At 37.2% G+C, this 21,568-nt stretch overlaps 1 protein-coding gene across 8 annotated transcripts in view; it reads left to right on the top strand.

Annotated features, from left to right (window-relative positions):
- Positions 1–21,568, top strand: part of Mctp2 (multiple C2 and transmembrane domain containing 2) — a 251,357-nt gene that overhangs the window by 17,843 nt on the left and 211,946 nt on the right. The gene's annotated exons all lie outside the window — the stretch shown is intronic.

Raw genomic sequence — 21,568 nt, 5'->3', positions numbered from 1 at the left:
TGGGAAGCAACTACTGGGAGTTGGCATAGAACCTGTGAACCACATAGTTTTGTATGGACTTCCATTAATGTACTCTCAATCTAAAAATGCATTAAGGCAAAGCACCTGGCTCCACAAAGAACAGACACTGTGGAATTACCCGGAAAACAATTTAGTTAAATGAATTTATACCTTACCATGGGACTTTGAGTTGTCTATTGTTCCTTTTTCTCACTCAATGAGAGGCTTTATCTCTTAGGTATGTGAAATTACATAACCTCTGTAAGGGAAAATCAAAACAATAATATGTTAAGAGAAAAATAACTTGAAATACTTCATTTTTAATTTTTAAGCTCATTAGAATTCAACAAAATGGCACTAAGATAGAAAAATCCACAGTAAAGCCCAACAATTTTAATATAACACATTATCCATTCTGGGGAAAATGTCTGTATCCATTGGTTCATTAAATGTGAGTGTACGTTGAGTGTTTATGGAAGAGGAAGCAGCAGAACATATCTTTATCAAGTCCAAGCAAATGCTTTACCCAAATGAGCAGTACACTGAGCTATACTGCACCCTAAGAAGCATGATTATGGAAGATAGGAAAGTGGCACTTGGATAAATTTTGATTGGTCAATAGTATATAATAATACAGAAGTCATTTCAAAACCTAAACATTTGGGCCAAGAGCATCTCTTGAAAATTCGGAGTGGCAGCGCATTTCAGGCTGCATTCTTGTGGAGCAGCTGGAAATGTAGTGAGAGAGGATGCCACCCACTGTCGCCTGGGGTTTTTACCTTGCTACTGAAACATGTCTTATTATTGTACCACATGCATCCTCCTAAAAGATACCACATTATGGATCACTATACTCCTCCCAACTTGGCTTAGCAATCAATTGTAGAACTTTTAAAAATTTAAAAATTGTGGCAAAAGGCACATAACAAAAATTACCATTTTAAGCTTATAGTTCAGTAGCATTAAGGACTTCACTTTGTTGGGCAACTATCACCACCATCCAGTTCCAGAACTCAACTCGCAAAACTGGGACTCTTTATCCATGAAGCAATAACTCCCCCTCTCTTCTTTCTCCTGCCACTGGTAAGCACCATCTTGCTTTTGTTGCTAATAATTTGACTGCTCCAAGTATGGCATACAAATGGAATCATACATATGTTTGTGTTTTTTTCTTGAGGGGGTAGTATCTGGGTTATTTCACTTAGCATAATATCTTCGAAGTTTGCCCATGCTGTAGGATATGTCAGAATTTCCTTCGTGATGCTGAATTAATATTCCACTGCAAGTATCTATCATTTCTTTTCTATTCATCCCCTGTGGAAATTTGGGTTGTTTCTGTCTTTTGCCTATTGCAACTAATGCTGTTATGAACTTGAGTGTCCAAATATTTCTTTGAATCTCTGGTTTGTTATTTTGGGGAAAAGCCCAGAAGTAAATTTACTAGATTGTGTGACGATTTTATGCTTCATTTTTGGAGAAAGTGCTATAATGTTTTCCTGCAGTAGCTGCACCATTTTACATTCCCATTAAAACATCACACAAAGGTTATAATTTCTGTAGATCCCTGCCCTAACTTGCTATTTTTTTGATACTAGCCATCCTAAAGAAATTTGAGTTAGTCTTGCATTTTCTATTTATTAATGATACTAAATATAATTTCATTTTAAAATGTGAATAACACGTGTAAGATAAGACTTAATGAATTGTAATTGAAAAAAGTCAGATTTGGATTCTAGCCATGACTGTATCTCTAGTTGGCTGTTTGACCTTTAATTCTGTTTAACAAACATTAATTAGACCTAAACCAAATGTGGATCACTAAAGTGCCACAAAGAGGAGAAAAATAAACCACACGTTTTCCATTTATGTCTCTAGTTTACAGATATCTTGTCTCTGAAAGTGTGGTTGAAAAAAAAGGGAGAGCATGATGGTGCATGCCTGTAATCCTAGTTCTTGAGGGGCTGAAGCAGGAGGGTCTTGGGCTCAATGTGGCCAAGTTACTGATAGCAAATGTCAATAATATACTTTGGAAAGACTGGGGATATAGCTCAGTTGTGAAGCACTTACCTACTTTACGTGTCATATATGAGGCTCTGGGTTCAATTTCAAGTACTGAAAAAAATAAAGTGTACAGCTTAAATCTTTTCTGATTCTTCTAATTTTAAAGTATTTAACCTGTTTTCTAAAAGTTTAAAGGTATCTTAGAATATCTTTAGACCTTGATGGAAATATGTGCCATTAAAATAAGACAAAACGGTAACTAAGACTTTGGGAGTTTGGTCATTAAAAATGTTAGTTTGCTCTTTGAAGTCCTTATTTTTGTTTTTAAAATAATTGAAGCTAACTTAATCAATAGATGCTATTTATTGTACCTTTAGGGAGACAGATTACTGAGATGCTTTCTTTTGTCAAAGAAAGTTGTTTTTAAGGTTGTCTCTTGTCATGCTTTGTTTCCTACTATGTCAGTTACTTTCCTGTCACTGAGACACCATAGCTAATAGTCACTATTTAAAGGAGGAGAGGTTTACTGTGGCTCATGTTTTCAGTCCATGGTCAGTGGGCTCCCAGGCAGACACCACATGGCAGAAATGTCTGAGTGGAAGAAACAGAAACAGAGAGAGAAGTGGGGAGCCAGGGAGGGTGATGTCCCCTTGCAGGTCATGCCCCCAGTGACCCACCCTCACCAGTTCTACCCCATAGCAAGACACTCAGCTAGAGTGCACTCAGCATCCAATTGCCTTCCAAAGCCCCACCTCTGAACACAGGAGGCTCTAGGGGGACGTTCTAGATCTCAACCGTTACACCTCCCGTCTCAGCTGGCTGCAGTCTGGCTTCTGTGTCCAGTAGGTCTCAGAATCCATGGGTGTACCTCAGTTTTCCTGAGCCCACTTCCCTTTAGGATTTGGAATGTTTGCTCACTCTTAAGGCTTCTTCCTCTCCTGGATTCCCTGATCCTTCTTCACTTTCTGTTAGATTCTCCTTGCCTCCCCAGCCAGTCGCCCTCCATTTTCATTATGCATTCTCTTTATTTGCTAGTAATTCCCGTGGTTCCTAATCTTATTTTTCTTTCATTTTATACACTTGTTTAAGAAGAAGAGAGGGTACATGGCTTCCACATATCAATCCATATCTTGTTTCTGAACTCCACCCATGGATATCCAACTGGTCTATATATAGTTCGTCTGTTTTAATCAATATGAAATTCATCTCATCTCCTGCCACTAACTCTTGCTTTTGTTTACCTGTATTAATGGCTCCACCATGTTCCCTGCTGTCCAGCAAGCTGTCTCCTCACTCCTACCTCCCCAACACATATTAGTCATCTTTCCATATTCATGAAGGACTAGTTCCAAGACCCCTGTGGATTCTAAAGTCTGAGAAAGCCAAGTGCCTTATATAAAATGATGTACCATTTGGACACCATCTATTTACATCGTTCCATATACCATAAATATTCTCTAGATTGTTTGTAACTATTAATAGATCATAAATGCTATACAAATAGTTTTTACGTTGTATTATTTAGAGAATCATGACAAGGGGAAAATGTTCAGTACAGATGTAAGTTTTGATTGACTGTGGATACAGAACCCATGGGTCAGAGGGCTGACTGCATACAGCTCAGCTTCTCAATCAGCCCCTTAATCTTGATTCTAATGATAATTTCCTTGGTGTGGACACTTATGTTAGATTACTACATCTCCTGTGTGCTCCATTAGCATCCCCTTCTAAACACTCATGGGTTTCATCACACTGTTGAGATTGTGTCTGTTTCTGCCTTTCGTCCTGGACTCTGAGTGCCTCAATTGGATGCTCTCCACCTTATTCTTTGAGTTGACATCTAGGAAAAAAATGACCTTTGCTGCATTACACTCCAGACTTTTATTCCAACTCAAAATATAAAGAGTATGATTGCTTCACATCTTTGCATGCCACAGACCTGATTCTATTGTAGTATTCATATGTGTGTAGCCCCTAAACTGCAAAGACTGAAAGAGCTTTCTCAGTTTAAAAAATGTTATTTTTATAGCTCAGTTGTGGATGGAAACCAACATCTGCTTTTAACATGGCTCTTTGTGCTCTGAAGCACGTCATTTGCTTTCATATTCAATGAATCAGATTTCCAACTGTGTAAGTTAGGGGTCCATGTACACATACAAAGAGACGGGGCGGGGACAGTGGCCACTGGCACAGTAGAGAGCTTTGAGGCCCTCTATGGTATTCAAATGGAGACCCTAATCATTTCCTTATAGCATTTGAATGTTCTTGTAGTTAATCCCTAATTACTTCTATTAATTATCGCTACTTATTTCATAAGGTAATTAAATCCCATCACTTTTAATTAACCTTTGTTATTTTCTATACTGCTTCCCACTTTAATGCACCAGTAATTATAAGGTCAGTCACAAAGTCTTTTCAGTGTTTTAATTCTTCATTTAGAATCATATCTTATTTGTCCAGAAGATAGATTCAGCTACCCCAGATGGGAATGGCAATGTAGCCCAATGTATAAGCACAGATATTTTAGACAGAGAAACTTAGGACAGATCTTGCAACAGCTACTTATTAGCTGACAAGTTGCTCAACATGTCTAACCCAAGGCTCCTTTCTATGTATAATAAGAGTAATTTTATTCATCTTTGTCATATTTATGAAGATTCAAAGAACTCATAGACAAAAAGCATTTAGTATATCGCTTGCGTATGTTCACTGTAAGATATTGGTTAGCAATTATCATGCCTAAATTATCCACTTTATTTGGAAATTTAAAAAATGTACTCAAGCTTCATTTTCTTGAGGTAATTACTTCATATGTGGATGAAACTGATATCAGTACAACTCAGCTATACAAAGGTTAAGAAAGTAGATTTTATGTTTTGATAAATAGTTGTAGATATATTTATTGAATGAATGAATTTAAGACATATACTTGTCCTTATGAGAGTAATAATTAATTTGTCATTGATGGAAACCTTTAAATGACTGATGATCACTTATTTCAAAACTGACTTCACTAGAGAGAATTTTCAAATTGTTTCTCTTATAATTTAATCAATGTCACTGTGTTATTACTCTAAAGCTTAGAGTTTGCAGATATGTTTAATCTTGAACATTGAGATGTATTATGCTTGGGAAAGGTAAAAATGTAACACAGGCTTGGCAAACACAGGTTTTATGAAGATAGAAATTTTTAGAAGTCTCTGATTGATATTTCCTTTTTAATTCTTTTCTAACAATAAAATTTAACAGGTAAAATCAACCAGTTGTTTAGAAAACTGGTTATTAACAGTTTGATCTTATAAGTATAACTGATTTTCCTGGTGAGATGATGAGTCTAGTGAGGGCAGAAATGCTTTAAAATAATCTTTAGGGAAGTTTACTAAGTTTCAAATTTAGTCAGCCAGGTACTGTGGAGACGTGGTATTGTGAGAGGATCGGAAATTCTCTTTAGTGTTGATAGATTCTACTGTTAAATGCAGAGAAAGTTTTTTCTTTCACACAATTGATTTTTTTTCTTGTGTTAGAACCATAGATATAGATGGCTGCATGGTTAACTGTTCTTTTTTTCCCCCAATTTTATTTTTGCCATAATACTTCAGCATTATCTGATATACTAAATATGTTAATAATTTTATTTGTATTCATCTTCTCTGAGTAGTGGTAAATTCCATTTTGATAGAGACTTTCAGTAAGCTGCCTGCAGCTCAGCAAAGGGAGGTTGGAGTCCACGGGAGGTTTTAGAGTGCTTGGTGAGAGGCACAGAGGAGGCTGTGGGTCTTACCTGGAATGGTTTTAAGGATGGGCCAAAAGAAGCCAGGATCAGCTCTGTCTTGACCACTGAGATCATTTGATCACAGTGATCACTTCCTCAGGAAGGAGGAGGATTGAAGTGGAGCTGGGGAAATTTGAATGAACAAAAGAGTCACTCTAACGCAGGGGTTGTTATTTCGTTTGGCAACTGTGGAATGATCTAGGGGAAGGTCATTCTCTCTCTCTCTCTCTTTTTTTTTTGTACTGGAGATCGAACTCAGGACCTTCCTCTTGCAAGGCAGGAAGCGGCACCACTGAGCTAAATCCCCGGCCCAGGATCTCCTCTCTTGACCTTGCTGTTGTACTTGTCTCTTTCCATGAACACATCACAGAATGTTTCAGCAGAAATGATTTCCATTTTCTGAAATGTCCCATGAAGATTTTTGTGTTTTTCTCACATTCCAATACCCAGAAGAGAAGGAAAAGGTCAATTCTTTTTCCCAGACCGTTAAATTAATAATTTTATTGATAACATACCGAACTTTGTTTTTAAGATAGTACCCTACACAGTATGAAGCTCCTTTCAGACAGAAATGAAAATCTTAGCAAATATCTACAAAAATGTGCATGATGTTGCTTAGATAGAAGGGATGTTACAGTGTCACTGGTGAGAATCAGGAAAGCAACCTTTCCCAGAAATTGGTTTCTCTTTTTGGGTGTGAGTTCTGCTCAAAGAGGCAGAGGAACCTTTTGAAGGGAAATACAACTTTCTCATGTTGTTAGTTCCTATATGGATACAGTAGGGTGTGGACAATATGGGATGTGGTCTATGGCTTCCTATTTCCAGCAATTTTGAAATTTGAACTACCGGAAAGCTAAAACCAAAAAAACAAATTACAAATCAAAGAACCTTTAATTCTTGATTCTTAGCTGGTTCCCTCCTTTGACTCCTGCCCTATATGGAACATGTTCCCAATGGTAGCCACTGGGACTCTTTGAAAAAATGAGACAAATCAGATCCATCTTCTCACAAAGATCAGCAGACTCTGCACCATGACTTCCAAGCTCACTTAAAATAAAACCCCATGTCTTTGCCAGTCTTTGTTTCTTCTTTGATGCCCTCTCTTCCTGTCCACAGCTAGAATAGGCTATCTTGATAATTCTGACTTCTTTACTATTAGAAGCAGGGAACCTGCTTCTGGCTTCAGAACATGGCATGGAATTATCATTCTATTTGGAATTCTTGCCCTCAAATAGCCAGGGTTTCTTCTTTTTTCATTTTGTCTCTGTTCACATGGTACCTCCTTGCTGTCGTTTGAAGGTACTCCTAAATTTCACGTGTTGGAAACTTCACCTCCATGTTCACATGTTGCTTTTTGGAGGTGGGGACCTCTGAGAGATATAATTATTAATCAGTGAGCTGAATGAGGCCTTTGTGATGTCATGAGTGGCTTTCCAAGAAGAGAAGGAGAGACCCGAGGTAGCACACTTGCTCCATCTCACCACGTGGAGCCCCTTACCATGTCATGGTGCAGCAATAGGGGTCTCACCAGGTGACAGCACCAACCACACTCTTGGGCTGCAGCCTCCAGAACCAAAGCTGAATTCATTTTATAAATTTCCTAGTCACACATTTTTGTTATACTGACAAAATTGGGCTGATGAGGCCAGGGATTTAGTTCAGTGGTTTCACCGCCTGCTGTGCAAGCACAAGGACCTGAGTTCGATTCCCGGTACAAAAAAAAAAAAGGGGCCAACATTCTTCTTGTTAAATGGCCCCATCTTCTCTAGCGAAATGTATCCACACTAGAAGCAAACTTTGTGAGGGGAAGACTCATGTTTGATTGGACTCCTGGATTGAGGAATGAACAGCGAGTCGAATCAGGCTTGGAATGCAGATCTTGGAACTTCCTTCAAAGGAGGGACTTCCAGAGTCTATGATGGATTAGATGAAATTCAACTTTCTCTCATGTATTTTGAATTTGTTAACAGTAGTGTATGTTCACTACAATCACCTCGTAGAATTGTAAAGAAAAGTTGTTTTGTATTTTTTTGAAACACCATGGTGTAAAGAATATTTCTTTTCATTTCCACTTATTGACCTTTCATTGTGCTCAAATTTCATGAGGGTTCTTCATCCTGTGTGCCCTTCACTATATCACAGCCAAATGAAGGCTTGAGTTAAAAAGATTTCTCTACTTTCAAGCTGCGAATATAAATTTCTGCTCTAATGATGAGTGACTTTTCTCTCAAACAAGAAGCATTTCTTTTTTCCCACCTTTATCCTATCACCTTGGGCTGCATCTACTTTTGAAAATGCAAATTATATGATTAGACAAAAAGTGAAGGGAGCAGCACACAATATAGTTTGCAAATGTTATTGTACACCTGAAACAAATGAGGTCACTTATTGAAATTTATGCTTAATGAATTTCCCCAAGAGAAACATCCTTTCTGGCGCCTGCCTCACAAGCACAAGGTCCTGAGTTCGATCCCTGGTACAAAAAAAAAAAAGAGAAACATCTTACCAAAAACCCTATTTAAGTCACACTTGGGTTTCTTTCTTTGAACATCTTGCCTAATTCAGCTTGTCTTGTCTGGTTTGTATTATGTTCATTACCTGACCCGTCCTTCTGAAGGAAGAGACACAGTTCTGAAAATAGTCCTTGCCCAAAGGGAAAAGCAAATTCTTTTCTTGGTATTGTGGTTTTTGTTTGTTTTACATTTTTGTTTTTCAGTAGACTAAAGGATTTAATTGTTTGGATGCCCTAAAAAGCTTCTCTGAATATTCTTTTGGTCTCACACCTTATTAGCAGACACTAAGCAGAGACACTGAATAGAAGTTCACATATTTACTTATAAGTGATGTGCATGCACTGAGGTGCCGATATATACATATTACTAAATGTACACAAAAATAGAAAAATAGAAGTTAAGACACGTTAAATAAGCATAAATGAAAGTTCCAGTATTTTTTCCATACCCTGTCCTGGACACTCAATCCAGTGCAGGTCATGGTCTTTTAGGACCTGAATAAAAATGCAGCATTAAGTGGTCCCTCACACCATAGTCTCAGTTACTGAGGAACTTGTAGCAGGAGGATCTCAAGTTTAAGGCCAACCTAGGCAATTTAGAGCCTGTCTCAAAATGAAAAGGTTTAGAGATGTAGCTCAGTGGTGCAGCACCTCTGGATTCACCTTCAGTAACACAAGAAAAGAAAAAAATATCTGAAGTTTTTGATTTTCTGGAGGTCCTCGCAGAACTCTAAATCCTCTGCCTTTCAAGAGAACACAGTGCGTGGCAGGGCCCTGGGGTCAGGTGGTACTCAGGAAGCGGAAGTTGATGTTCTGCATTTATTTCTGCTGCTGCTTTATTAACGCAGCTGCTACTGCTGGTTCATAAATCTCTTATTCAAGGATTCAAAAGCTTTTCAAAATGGAAAAGTGTTTTTATTTCTTTCACTCATTTGGTCCTAAACTCTGATTTGAACTCTTACGCTAGCTGTTTACGGTCTATGCGTACGACTTGAGTTTTTTTTTTTTTACTTGAGTCTTGATATATTTGAAGATGAGGTGCTCCCCTACCCGGAGCCATTTAGGATGTTGTGTAATGTGATATTTTCTAAAATCTTAAATTATAAAAGCAGAGCTGGCCTAAGATGTTTGTATAAGGGAAGGAGGTCTCCTAGGCACGAGCAGTACTATTTTAAAGGCTGTTACCCTGGATCAGTTCAGATTCTTGCTGCAAGACCACTTTGTAAACCATACTTTGTTTTGAAGGGCAGTGTTACTTAGAAAGGTTTGTGCTATAGTTTGATAATGAATGTCCCACTGAGGCCCATGTGATTTGACTTGATCCCCAACCGATGGTGCTATAGGGGGGTGGTGGAAACCTCAGCAGGAGGGGCCTCGTGGAAGGGGGTTCCTTGGCAGTGTGCCCGTGACCGTTTCCTCACACTTCTGTTTTCCAGCCACCATGAAGTGAACGGTTCACCTCTGCTATGCGCTCTTGCCATCATATACTGGGCCACTGCAGGCCCCCAAACCACACCCAGGCAAACATGGCCTGAAACCTTTCAAAATGAGAGCCAAAATAACTTTTCCTCCTTATAAAAGTTGTTTATATCAGGTGTGTTTCACAGTAATGAGAAGCAGACTCACATAGCTCGCTCAGGTCTTTTTTATAGAAAAGAAAGAACCCATCCTGATTTGCCATTATTATTTGCTTGGTTATGATTGAACGGGAGTGATAGATAGTTCTTGTCTAACTCTTACCCACCGCAGCGCACTTCTCACTGACATGGAATTGTCTTTTCTAAGTTCTGATTGTTGAATGAGGAGCCTACTGACCTCTGGTTGCCCTGTTCTTAATCTTCTACATCCTTTCATCATCTGTGGTTGTTCCCCGGTGAGGTCATTTTCTTTCTCTCAGTCATAGGTGAACAACTGTACCTCAGCTACTGAGCTCACCTTCTGTAAGCCCAGTTTCTCTTGCATCAGTTGTCTTTGTTATCTCTATTCATAGAACCTTTACTTATCCTTCTAGGGATTCTGGCCACTGAAACATCTCCCACACCTTAGTGATAATAAATGTGCAAGAATGTGCAAGAATTCCTCCCAACCTGAGATCCAATGGGGCTTCCTCCAGTGTTTTTTTTTCAGGTTCAGAGGTCTCCATCTCTGTCATTCGTTCTCCAGGACACAGTCAACCTAGTGAAAGCTGACCTACTCAGCTTTCCTTCTGATCATCTGTGGACATCATTTCTTCACCAGAGGGAGCTTCTCTCATTGGTAGGCTGGCAGGATTTCCAGAGTGATGATTCCACACCTCCTTTTCCTTTTGCCTTCATCACTGACCACAGACAATGGCTAGGAACACAGGTCCCCATGCTATTGTATATGCAGATAATAAATGGGCTTCAAATGCCACAGTTAGGACTTTGAACTTTTGCAATGTTCACTATTGCAGGAGTCATTAAAGATTATTCTATTATTATTTTGGAAAGATGAACAGTGATAGTGGAGAGTAGAGATTGTAGAGCAAAGAGGTTTGAAAAGAGTTTCAGAGGCTCAGTGGAAACTCTGATGCTCTAATATCATTTTATTTCTTTTAGATTTCAAAATTGCTTACCACTTGGTCTGTAAGATAGCCTGGTGGAGTAGAAACCACATGTACTCTGTGTGAGGCAGCTGTAGATTTTAATGACAATCCTGACACCAAAAACTAGCTGGAGAAAGCTACACATTTTTAGTTCTTTAACTTATAAGTGGGTGTTTTTATGATTACTTCTTCCTATAGGATTTTTATGAGTATTGTATAAAGTTTGTGATATGTGTGTCAGTTTTCCATTATTGTGACAAAATGTGTGTGTACAAAATTATAAGGAGAAAGGAAAATTTTGCTTTGACTCATAGATTCTGAGGTTTCAGTCCTGGGTTGGTTTAGTTGCTTGGAGGTCTGTGGTGAGTCTGTACCTCATAGTACCAGGCACATGCGGCACACTGGGCCTGTTTACCTCAGGTGACCCAGAAGCAAAAAGAGAAGCAGGAAGTTCCTGGGATCTTACAATTCCTTTTAATGTCCTACTTTCCTCCCCTTATTTTCCATTTCCTAAAGGTTCTACCACTCCCAAAAGTACCATGGGCTCAGGACTGAGTCTTCACTACACAGACCTTTCAGGGGACTTTCAAGGTCTAAACCATATCAAAATGTAACTGAGTAGATGCCAGAACACAGTACATGCTTGGTAAATTTTGCTGATTATTTCATCTCATGCCATGAGATACTTGTACTGAGATCTGAACTTTGAAATTCAGGCAAATAAAGTTGATGCTTCTGATACTTACAAATAGAATTTCTATTAACACAGATACTGGTGAAAGAAGTGATTTTTCTAACCACACACTAGGCTGTCAGATAAAATCCCTGCTTCCTTGCTATTTGTCTTTTATGAATGAAGTCATGCAATAGTTTAACATCAGTGAGGAACATGAAGTTTTCTATTATACATAACTTTATATGGAATATATTATTAAACATGTGTACACTGTGTGAGGTAGGATTACTTCACTGATTAGAAAACTATATTTACTTCAGGAATTTGAAAAACATTGTAATTTCTTGCTTATGTCAATTAACTAGGAAAATATTTAAGTACTTTGGGGAAACTGAAAAGTCAATGTTTTATTTCTTTCTCTAGTCTTTACATATTTGATTTCAGTGATATATTCTACTGTATTATTTTATTAAGGTAATTTAACTTATTTTGACAGATTAAAATAAATTTTATTTAAGATGTTTGCAGGTGAAATCTTATAAAATATTTTAGTGTTATTAAATACCAATAAGTGAACTTTTATAATAGTCTTATTGTACAATTAACATGAAATAAGATATTTTATGATACTCTTTAATTTGTACAGTGTTTGCTAACTGAACTCCTGTTGAAAATAATTACTTGAGGATTGCAGTTTTAATTTATGCATTATGTGTGTATATTTCCTAATCTTTCTCTTAGGAATTTATAATTTCTTTTGGGAGAGGACTAAGACATTTGCTGAACATTTACTGGCCTAACTTTATCAAGGTCAGTGATCTGTAAGATTACTCTTAATTTTAACTTCATATTGTGACAGTAAGTCCGATAATGGGGGCACAATTTATAGAATTCATAGCTGTGTGTTTATATCTTTAAGTGTGCATTTGCCATATCTATTATTTCTCAAAGCAGGCTTGTGTTCTATTTAGTTGCAGAACAAGTATTTATAGAGATTTGTGCATTTCTCTATGTATAAAATCAAGATTCTTATTTCTCCTTTATAATGGAAAATAGACTCATTACTTAATCCTTTGTGTTTATAAACCTGTTTGTTAAGAAAAGAAGGATGTAAGAAGCACTTGGGTTTTGGCTGAATACTGGCTGTCCATCAAAAGACAAAATTATTGTATTGGGTGTCTTTATTCATGGAAGTGACGTTCTATAAAGTCGACATAAATGACGAATTAGTGAAATTGAACAAGTGTTCCCAGAGGAGATATATACTTGAGTTCTTGTGCACCTCAAAACATAACATTTTTTTTCAATCTCCTAGTATATAGCCTTTTTTAATGTGTAGTTAGTTTTATTTAATGATACCTTTAAGATTTTGTGCAATGATACACACATATATATGATTTATTAAATCAGACTCAGCCAGTAGCGCTGTAGTTCATGCCTGCACATAGATTTTGTATCACAATCTTTTTCTGTAAGACCCCACATAGCCTTCTTTCTCTTCATAACAATAGACAGTGCTCCCACCCTGTGAAGGGCCACCTAAAACAGTGACATCGCTAACAGCAACACAAAGTTTGAAAAAATGGCACTAAATAGACCACAAGAAGGACAACCTACAGACAGTATGGGAGCTGAAGGAGGCAGCAGGCAGAATGCTGCCTTGATCAACCTCGTGGGAACATGTGAATTCCCGGTGACCAAAATGCTTTGTCCCTGTGCTCAGGTCCAAATGATCACAAACTGCTGGGCTTTAAATAAATTTTAGTGAGAAGATTAATTCACAAGTAGGGGATTTGTGAATGAGGATTGATGGTAGCGAGACTAAAGTTATTCTGAAACCTTTGAAGCATTGGATTAGCAACTGAACACTTACTTCATTTCTTCTCAGTAGCTTAACCTGGTAGAAGAGATGAGAGATCAAAGCTCTGCTTCTACTTGGAAGACCAGGATTCTTTCTCACCCCGATGCTCCTATTCCTTGGTGCCAACACTTGAGACCTCTTAGAAGTCTCTCACCTTCTCTGGGTCACAGATGCTACTTCTACCCTTGTACACTTGAATCGTGTAGCTTACCTATCCTGTCCCACACCCCGAGGTGGGAGATGCTACACTGAGGCATCGTAGTGTCAGAAAGTGGACTGGGGCTTCAGGTGGCCGGAGTTCAAAGCCTAGCTCTGCTACTTGATTCCTGTGTGCTCCTGTCAGCCTCTTTGGGTGTGAAGATTTTATCGTTGCGTTCTCTGTAGTATTAGTAATTAATAAGAGACTATATACTTAAGTCATTTAAGACAGGGTTGACAAATAATATATCTTCAAATTTAAGCAATCAATTGACTTCATTATCCATAAATAACTTTTTTATTTTTCTTAAGGATTTGATGAAATATCACCAACAAAAACAAAGTAGTTTATATGAAAAATTAGAGTGGAATGTACTTGAGTTTGTAAAGGTAAAGCTAAAGTGATGTTATGAAAAGCTGTGAACTCAAGAAGATATAAGTTTTCACTGTAGCCCTGAGTTTTCTGAAAATGAAAGATGCTATTAAAGCAATATGTTCTTAGTTATTTCCGGGACTGAGTGGTTGTTTCTTGGGTCACCACAAGGCATATTGACTTGAGCATTCCTGTGGAGTTGGTTTGTGATGTGTTCGTGTGTGTGTGTGTGTGTTGCCTCACACTTTGATCCTTGAAGATGGGTGTACTTCACGTAAATTCAGACCTCCAGGCCTTGCTATGAGACATTCATTATGCCAAGGACTTCTGCTTCTGATTATGTGATTGAGGGAACACTTGTCTCTACGAGAACTATGTGTGCTCTGCCTCCAAATATATCATGGATCACTGGCAGAGAGACTCTTGGGAATTATACAAATGTGAACAAAGCATGGAGTAGCTGGTAATGGGCCTGAGTCTGGACTGGTTTATTTAAGGGGCCAAATTGACTGGCGCATTGTGGTGGGGTCTTGAAGTCAGGGTCTCCATGCCTTTGGTTCATTCCCCTCTGTTGATAACATTTTAAAATATATACTCTATGCATATGGAATTATGTGCCTGTAGATTGCATATGCATAGTTCACAGTCTATATAAGATATACACTATGATTTACATTAAAAGATGTTTAAAAATACAAATGAAGTTGTAAAAGTAGACTGTGGTGACAGTCCTGGAACTTAGTAAATTTAGTAAATATTTTTTAATTGTATGCTTGAAATAGATAAATTGCATATTACACAAATTATGCTTTAATAGCATTAAAAGGGAAGGAGATGAAGGTGAAATTAAACATATAAACATTCAAAAAGTTTTTATAGAGTATAAGAAACCTCTTGCTCTCAAATTACTAATATTTATATTTAGTAAGAGCTATGTTATTAAATGTCATCATCAGCATTTCTAATCACTTAGTTGCACTTCTGGATTAATTTTTTTAAAAATCAGATAATTACTGCTCTGGTAATACTTTTGTCTGTGTTTCATTCTGAGTATGTTCAGTCTAAGATTTTTTTTTTGGCAAGAATTTAGTAAAACTTTTTAATAACACCTTTATCTGTAGCCAAGTGTGCCAGGCACGCACACTGCACACCCACCCTCCCACACATTCTGGTTTCCTGATATGCAGCACATGGGATGATCCTGAGAGGGTGAGGCCTGGGATTATCATTTTGCATTGTGAATCTTATCTTGCTTCAGAGGACCTCAAAGGAATTGTGAGTTACTAACATAGTTTAGTGAGGGGACCACATCCTCTTGCCTTTCCTAGAAACATGTTTTTTTTTTATTAGCACCTTTTACTCTGAATTGCATGAGAAGTTTTTTTGGTTTATTTTTAAATTTTGTTATAATTTCTTCTTTCTCTCCTCCTTTCTAACTTATACATGTCCTGAGTTCAGGAACTTATTGTGTTTTGCTCAGGAGTTTCACCAGTTCTTGGCATTGAATAAATATTGTCAATTGAATGAATTAATTTGCATTTAAAATTTTAGCAACAATAAATGCTTCTCCATTTTAAAATAAAAATCAGTGTACTTTGAAGTTGTGATGTTTTCTTCAAACTGCCCATGGACAACCAGCTTTGGAGGCCGTTGCCTGTGGGTGGGCAGGAAGGACGTCACAGAGAAAGAAGTGATGTTTGGAGTGTAACAGGCAGACATCCAGCAGAGAAGAGGTTTGTTGAGAGGCAAGACTACCTCTTTCGGCATTTGACATTTGGTTCCAAGCCACTTTGCTTGTCTTCCCTTTTAGAAAATGAGTGAGAGTTTAATTGGAAAACAAAATAGGTACATACAATACCTTACCCAGAACATGTAAGACAGTTTGAAATATTGTGTAAAAGGGATTGCTTATGGTGTTGGAGGGATAGTGAGATATTTAAGGGTGGTGTTGGGACAGGTTACATATCCACATTGACAGAAGTGGTAAAGACTGGGAGGAACTCGGGTGAACTGCATTACTTCAGTTTGTTTTGAAGCAATGCTTTCAAACTTGGTTGAAATCTAGTTGGTTGGGATTTCATGTTTTGGTTTTTAAAGATGAGATTATTATAAATTTTACATACAGTAAAATGATTCTGTTTTAGGTGTAGAGTTATCTGAGTGTGAGAGACATTTACAGTCATGTAGCCACCACCACAATCATGGGAGAGATGATTTCTATCACCCCTTAAATTTTTTCTTGTCCCTTCCTATAGTCAATTCCTTCCTACTTTCTTTAGCAATCTTATAAAGCTGCACTCTTTTATTGTGAGGAGTATTCTATTGTATGGATGTGCCTTATTTTAAAATATCTGTTTACTAGACAATGGAAATTTGGATTAAGTTTTTGACATTTTGAATAAAGTTTCTTAAATATTTTGAATAAAGTTTCTTAAACATTTTGAGTAAAGTTTCTTAAACATTTGGATGGAAGTTTGGATGGAGATTCTTGATTTCATTTCTCTTGAATAAATACTGATAGTGGCATTGCTGGGTCATGTAATAAGAGTATGCAGTATTTAGTTGTAAAAGAAACTGGTAAGCTGTTTTCCAAAGGCTTTGCATCCCTGTTAGCAACGCACAGCAGTTTCAGTGGCTTTGTGTGCTCACTAGCTCTTTGTGTTGTCAGTTTTGGTTTTGCTTTGGTTTTGCTTGTTTGCCTATTTTTAGCTGTCCTAGAATGTAATTTGGTTTTGAGTATAATGCTATGGTTCTGGACGGATTTCTCTTTTTAAAAAAGAATTATGTATTTTGTTTGCCTTCCTCTTTTCTTGAGTCTTTCCACATTCTTTCCCCCTGGCCCTGTTGCCTTTTGTATGGCCTGAAGTATGTAGTTGACAGCTCCATGAATGGTGTCAGAACTTGTATTTGTGTGGAGGGGTGGTGTGCATTAACCACTGCCTTGTTCTTCTCTGAATTAATACCCTTGGATTGTAAAGTTTTGGTGCACATGCTTTACATCAGTCTGAAAAGAGCCAGGAGGTACACAGGTAAAATTTCTTTATTGACTGATTTTTAAGGAATTAACTGAATAAGTCAGTCCTGAGAGAATTGCTTTAAAAAATGTTTCAGTTTTGTTGTTTTTGTATGCAGAATATTATTGGTGGTTTTTAGGACCTCACAGAAGCCTGTTAGGCTTCTAGTTCTGAATCAAGGATGGATTGTGGAAGACTTTAATAACATTTAATCTATTAATATAGGGGACTTTTAATTGTTCTGATAAGGTTAGTGTCTCTTCCTCTCATGGCATCTCATGCTGTTTCTGAAGAGACTATTAAACTCTCTCCTGTTGCTGTAAATGGGCTTCGTTAGGGAGAGTTTCAAATTCTGCCCATTTTAAAGCTCTGTTTAAATTCAGTTATAAGTATAATTGATTTACACAAATAATATTGATTTCCCCCTTACTCTTTGGTTATCTTGGAGTCATGTCTTTTTAATAATTGCCTCATAAAAACTTGGGGATAGTTTCAAATTCTGCCTTTTAACTATCTTCACTTTCAATTATTGGCATAATTGGTGATGTAGACAGATAATTCAGGTATATCCTTACAACTTTGGGTATCTTGAGTCATGTATTTTAATGATTGCTTATGAAGACATTGAATATATACATATACTGATTGCTTATGAAGACTTATTGAATATATATATATATTATATATCACAATATTAATTGCCAGTGTTTTTATGTAAGATTCTCATTTGAAGGTAGCAGCTTTTTAAAGGTTTGGGTTGATCAGGCTCATGTACATATCCTTGTAAATTCCTTCAGACAGTTTTCTAGTATTTCATGTTGAGTTTCCCTTCCAAATACTGTACATTTTAGTATATTTAAGGTTCTGAACAAAATCTTCTTGCCATTGGGCATTTACCTAGAGTTTGTTCTCTTGTCAAATTCATAGGCAGTTGTTTTATTATCCAAGGATTTTCAGCTTTCTAAAGAATATTGTACTTGCTGAACCGGACAACTGTGTTTCAACTCATTCCATTGTCATATAAGAGTTTGGAGCAAGGGAGAATTTCTAACACAAAAGTCTAACTCATGGATAAATAGTTCAACTTTTAACTGTTTCAGCCATCTATCCGTCTTCCTTATGAGTGTTGTTCTAGTTTCCTCCTTCTCGCTGACAGAATGCAATAAAGGTGTGGAGACAAATGGTGCTGTGCTTAGGGCCAGCACTGGGGGTGGCTGGAAGGGGTTTATATAGGGGAGCCAGTATTCCCAGTGGGATTTTTGGAACTATGGATGACATTTTTAATTTGTCAGGATGACTGAGTTCTCTGACATACAGAAGGTGGGAGCTAGAGATGACAACTTTCATCCTAGAATGAATAGGACGGTCTCATACAACAAAGACTACCCTGGTCCCCAGTGCCAACCATGCCCCTTGATGACAGTGTTGAGCTAGATTAGCATGAGTTCCAAGTCTGCCACTGATGTCTTGAACAAATTCCTTTTTTCTCATTTGTAAAGTTAGGATTAAAAAGCATATTTTATAAGATCATTTAGAGGATTGCTGATGATATGTACCAAGCAATGAACACATGAATAGATGTATGGCAGAAACTAATACAAAATCACTGGCACAGGTTTTTAAAATTAAATTTATTGGTACATGTTTGTGATATATAATAATTACATTCATGTGGGGAAATTGGCACACACACACATAGCCATATCTTGGTCATTTTTATTCTCTTCCCTCCTATTCTCCCTTCCTTCATTCCTCTACTCCCTTTCCCCAAATCCAGAGAGTTTGCCTCCCTGTTTCTTGTCCCCTCTCCTTTATTTTACTATTTAATTTACTTATATTGTAGGTTTCTCTTATAAACAAAACCATGGGCTACGTTATCCATTTGTCTGTTTATGGGGTCATAGGCACTTTCCATAGTTAAGTGTGAATTGCAATGTTATAAATATGGGTACAGATGTATCACTATAATATGATGTATTTAATTCTTTCAGGAAGACACCCAGAAGAGACATAATGGCTCAAATAGAATTTCAAACTTTAGTGTTTTGAGAAACCTCCATATTTATTACATTAGTAGTTGTACTAGTTTACATTTCTACAAAGAATGATGAAGTGTTTTTCCCCACATCATTGCTAGTATTTGTTTTTGGGCTCTTGATGATATTCCTTCTGACTGGGATAAGATGGAATCTCAGTGTTTTGATTTGTATTAATCAATACAAATTAATACAAATTTGTATTAATTTGTATTTGTATTTTTATTTGTATTATTTGTATTAGCTAAAGATGCTAAACATTTTTTTCATGTACTTCTTGGCCTTTTCTACTTCTTCTTTGAGAAGTGGCTGTTCATGTCATTTGCTCATTTTGATACTTTTTTTGGGGGGAGGGTGTTAATTTTTGAGTTCTTTATGTACTCTAGATATTAGTACTCTATATGAAGCATAGTTGGCAAAATTTTTTCCCATTCTGTAGATTGCCTTTTTACTATGTTGATTGCTGTGAAAAAAACTTTAAAATATAATGCAATTTGCTCTTTCTTGGTGTCAATCCTTGTGCTACTGAATTTCTGTTCAAAAAGTCCCTGCCTATCCATATGGCTTCAAGTGTTTTGGCTCTGCCAGCAGTTTTGGTGTTTGTTTTTTATGTCTAGGTATTTGATATATTTCAGTTTGATTTTAATACTGGGTGAGAATTATGGGCCTAACTCTATTCTTCTGTGCACTGATAACTAGTTATGCTGAAGAAGCTATCTTTGTTTTCAGTGTATGCTTTAACCCCCTTGTCAAAGATTAGATGGATAAAGGTGCACAGGATTATTTCTGTGTCTTCTATTCTTCTATCCCATTAGTCTACATGCCCATTTTTGTGTTGGTACATCTTGTTTTTTATTATTGAAGCTTCATATTATGCTTTGAAATCCAGAATTGTAACACCTTTGGTATTCCTTGACTATTCTTGGCTTCTTCTGGTTCTATATAATGTAAGAATAATATGACATATGTAAATCAGTAAATGTAATAAACCATGTAAATAGAAACGAGGAAAAAAAATCACACAATCACCTCAATAGATATAAAAATGTTGTGACAAAATTTAACTTCTCTTCATGATAAAAAGCCTGATAGAAATAGATCTAGAAAGACCTTCCTTCAAACTGATAAAAGTCATACACGAAAAACCCACAGACAACCGACTGAATGGGGATAAATGAAAAGCATTCCCTCTAAAATCAGGAATGAGCCAAGAGTGTCTGCTCTCACCACTTGTGTTCTATGTAGTATTTGAAACTTTAGCCAGAGCAATCAGGTAAGCGCAAGAATGAAAAAAGATACTGAGAGAAAGTAAACAAACCAAACTCTCTCTGTCTGTGGATGATACGGTCCTTTACATAGAAGACTCCCCAAAATTCTATCAGGTGTATCTTAGAGCCGATATCCAAATTCAAAAAGTGGCAGGATACAAAATCAACACACAAATATCAGCAGAGTTCTTGTACACCAATAATAAATTCACCTGAGAAAGAAACTAGGAAAACAGTTCCATTCAGGGTAGCTTATAAAAAAGTTAAATACATAGGAATCAACCTTACCAAGAAGGTAAAATTGACTATAAAAACTATAGTGCTCTGCAGAAAGAGGCTGAAAACAAGAAAGTGGAAAGTTTTGTCCTCTTCCTGCATATGTAGAACCAATATGCTCAAAGTGGCCATCTTAACAAAAGCAATGTATAGATTTAATGAAAGTCCAATAAAAATACAAATGACATTCTTCACTGAACTAGAAGAAATGATCCTCAAATATATATGAAGGGCTGGGGATTTAGCTCAGTAGTTTTGCCCCCTGCTGCGCAAACGCAAGGACCCAAGTTTGATCCCCGGTACCAAAAAAACAAAAAACAAATATATGAAATTGGCTTAGTTTTTAAGCCAAAGTGGCTTCCCAACCCACTCTGAGTGAAAACCAAGGTCCTCACCTGCTAGAACTGACCTCCTGTGCTCCTTTGAACTACCTTCTTCTGGGTCCCCTCCCTGGGTCTCCTCGACCACGCTGCCCTCTGTGCTCTTTCTGCATCTTCAAGTGCCCCCCAGTCTTCCTCTGGAACTTTCTGTGGGCTGAGAGGCTCTCTACATCTCTCTTTGTGGGTGTCTCCCTCGCTTCTTTCTACTCTCTGTTACCTTATCCAATGGGTGCTTCCCTGATGCATGATTTAGAAACTGCAGCCTGGCTGTCCACAACCACACCTTCTCCTTAGTTCATACTTTTCCCATTACCACTGCTCAACATGTTAAATATTTGTTTGCTTGTTGCTTGCGTCTTCCAAGTAGAACATATATTTCATGAAGTCAAGTAGTTTTTTTTTGTTTACTGATGTATCCCCAAAACTGGAGTATACTTAGACACCAACCAATGTTTATTGATTGACTGGATTATTTAATAGTAGCAATGGGAAAGAAGTTGTGATTGAATGGTAATTCCTACTTGTGTAAATCTGCTGTTTGTGTGTGTGTGTGTGTCTATGTGTGTCAGAGACAGAAAGAGACTATGTGTGTAATGGGTTACCTTTTTTCCTAGTTCAATTTTCCATGCAGATGA

Source organism: Heterocephalus glaber, unplaced genomic scaffold (assembly GCF_053883595.1).
Source record: "Heterocephalus glaber isolate CG9 unplaced genomic scaffold, H.glaber_assembly_v1.0 deba00001531, whole genome shotgun sequence".
Taxonomy (NCBI): domain Eukaryota; kingdom Metazoa; phylum Chordata; class Mammalia; order Rodentia; family Bathyergidae; genus Heterocephalus; species Heterocephalus glaber.
The sequence above is the reverse complement of the archived record's forward strand: the minus strand, read 5'-3'. Positions and strand labels throughout refer to the sequence as shown.